We start from the raw sequence: 2,836 nt of genomic DNA, 5'->3' as shown, positions 1-2,836 counted from the left end.
TCCCCTGAGGGCTGGGGCCCTTCCTGCTTTCTCAGCTGGGCTGCGAGGTCAGGGTTTGGGCATTCTGTGCTGCTGACTGGCAGAGGTGGGGAGTCTTCACGGGAGGGAGTCCGCTTCCCCTGGGGTGGGCCACTGAGCGCCCTGGAAGACTCACCTGTTCCGGGTGGCGTCAGCTCTGGAGGGTCTCCGGGGGGGGGGGGTGTCTTGCATTTAGAGAGATGCACCCCAACTTCATCTTTACGAGAGCGCAGAATCCTGGCTGCATGGCTTGGAGCGGGGCCCGCTTTCTGCCCTCCTGCAGTCACAAACCAAACACTCCAGCACTCCCCCCCCCCCAGCCTCACCCATTCCCCCACCCCATATCTTACACTTTGTGGTGACCCCCTGCTCGGGCCCTGCCAGGGTGAGTGGGGTGACCCCCCATGGGATGAAGCGGGAGCAAATCCTGGCCCAGACACTGCTGGGGGTCTCTGCTCAAAGTCCTCCTGCAGCCACACAGGGCAGAAGACCGCCCCCCAGGGCTCCCCCTCCCACAGAAGGCCACTGAGCTCTTGTGCAAGTGGGGTGGGGGTGGCAGCTGCAGGCTCCCCTGGGGATCAGGCCCTCCCTCTCTCTCGCCCCTCCTTTTCTTCCTGGAGAGGAACAACCAGCTGTGTTCCTTCTGGGTTGCCATCTCTGGGTGGGCGAATACCTGGAGATCTGCTGGGCAGGTACCTCAGGAGGGGGGGGGGGGTCAGTTGCAATAGCAGGAGGTCTGCAGGCCTTACCCAGAGGTCGGCAACCTGCATTCTTTCCCATCTGAAACGAGCAGAATACAGCTGCCAGTCCCCAGGTGGGGGCAGGGGATCCCCCGGTTTGGAGGCCCTCCCCCTCTTCAGGGTTAGCTGAAAGCGGGTGGGGGGGGGAGAGAAGTGTATGTTGGGCACTCCATTATTCCCTAGGGAGACTGATTCCCATAGGGTATAATGGAGAATTGATCCATGGGTATCTGGGGCTCTGGGGTGGGGGCTGCTTTTTGAGGTAGAGGCAGCACAGTTTCAGCATAGCGTCCAGTGCCTCTCCTCAAAACATCCTACAAGTATCAAAAGGATTGGACCAGGGGGTCCAATTCTTTGAGCCCCCCAAAGACGTATCCCTTGCCTTCATTATTTCCAATGGAGGGAAGGCATTTAAAAGGTGTGTGATTCCTTCCAATGTGATCGCCAGAACTCCCTTTGGAGTTCAATTATGCTTGTCATAACCTTGCTCCTGACTCCACCCCCAATGTCTCCTGACTCCACCCCCAATGTCTCCTGGCTCCACCCCCCCAAAGCCCCCAGATATTTCTTAAGTCGGGCCTGGCAACCCTTTCGCACAGGGGTGGCCAATGGTAGCTCTCCAGATGTTTTTTGCCTACAACTCCCATCAGCCCCAGCCAGCATAACCAATGGCCGGGGCTGATGGGAGTTGTAGGCAAAAAAACAAGAGGAGAGCTACCGTTGGCCACCCCTGCTATAGCACAAAGCTAGCTCTGCTTGGATTGGGGTGGGGGGCTTTGAAGAGCATGGCTTTCTTTTCCGGCAAGGGCTGGGGCTGGAAACCACCTCCCCTCCCCACTGCTGCTTGCACGACTTCCACACATGTCCAAGTCAGAGGGAGGTGAGATGCCAAGAGGCCGCGCAGGGGGGGCTCAATTGTGCCCTGGGGCCCCCGCACCTCAGCATGTGGGACACAGGGACAGCCTTTAGCACCAGCCTGCAAAAACCACCACCACCACCATCCTCATCTGGCAGTGTGTGGTGTGGTGTAGCTAGGATCGTCTGGCAGCCCAAGGTCTAGCTCTTCAGTGTGGTGAATGAGGCTTCGAGGGGGGCTGCGGAAACAGCTCTGAGAGAACTGCGACTGACCCAAGGTCACCCCTCTGGCTTCATGTGCAGGAGGAGTGGGGAGTCGATCCCCTTCGGCATAGCAGGGAGAGAGAGAGTGAGCAGTATCAGCCTGCAAAAATCTCTTTATTCAGGGGAAGGGGAGAAGGAGTGTGCAAAGGACAAAGTGTGCACCCCCCCAGCCCCTTGCCTGCCTGCCTGGCCCCTCTTTCTCCCCCCCCTCCCTCCCTCCCTCCCTCTCTCTGAGAGTGGTCCTGGCTGGATGAGGCCTTCTATGAGTCATGCGGAGGGGGGAGAAGCTGCAGTTGGAGCTGCAAGGAGGCTCGGCAGCTCCAGCCCCCCTGGAAGCTGGAATGGGGGGGGGGACAGGGGGCATTCAAGCTGGCTCAGGGCTCAACCCATGCCCAGAGTGGGTGAGGGATGCTGGGGGATGCAGTCAGGCAAGGTGGTGGTGGGGAGCTGGCGGGAAGAGCAGAACCGGCAGTGCTCTGGCGTGGGGGGGGGGGGCTGGTGCAAGCAGGGGAGCGTTCAGGGGGCTGCTTCCTGCCCAGGATTGGGACCCGCAGTGCCATGTTGTGCCTCGCTTGGTGTCCCATACCCCCAACGGCATCTGCCAATGTGACGTAAAACTAGAGAGAACTTGGCAGAGGTGGGGGGAGGGCTGGGAGAGGCCATGGCCCAGAGGTCTCCAGCTGGAACTGTGCATGCCCCCCCTTCATGGAAACTCTGAGGAGAAAGCTTCTCTTCCACCCTTTGGGTCATCTGGCCAGCCCATGGGAAATGCCTGTCTGCGCACTCACATACAAATGCGAGACGGGGAATAATTCTCACCTGCCTACGAGAAATCCCTTCTGCTTCACCTCTGCCCCACAGCCAGGCGCCAGTCAGTGCAACTGAAGCCCTGACCCTGCTGACCCTCGAGCGGCTCCCTCCCTCTTCCCTTCAGGAGGGCTGCTGCCTCCTCCGTCCGT

This window comes from Heteronotia binoei, chromosome 1, assembly GCF_032191835.1.
Source record: "Heteronotia binoei isolate CCM8104 ecotype False Entrance Well chromosome 1, APGP_CSIRO_Hbin_v1, whole genome shotgun sequence".
In the NCBI taxonomy this organism is placed as follows: domain Eukaryota; kingdom Metazoa; phylum Chordata; class Lepidosauria; order Squamata; family Gekkonidae; genus Heteronotia; species Heteronotia binoei.
Note: the sequence above shows the minus strand (reverse complement) of the source record.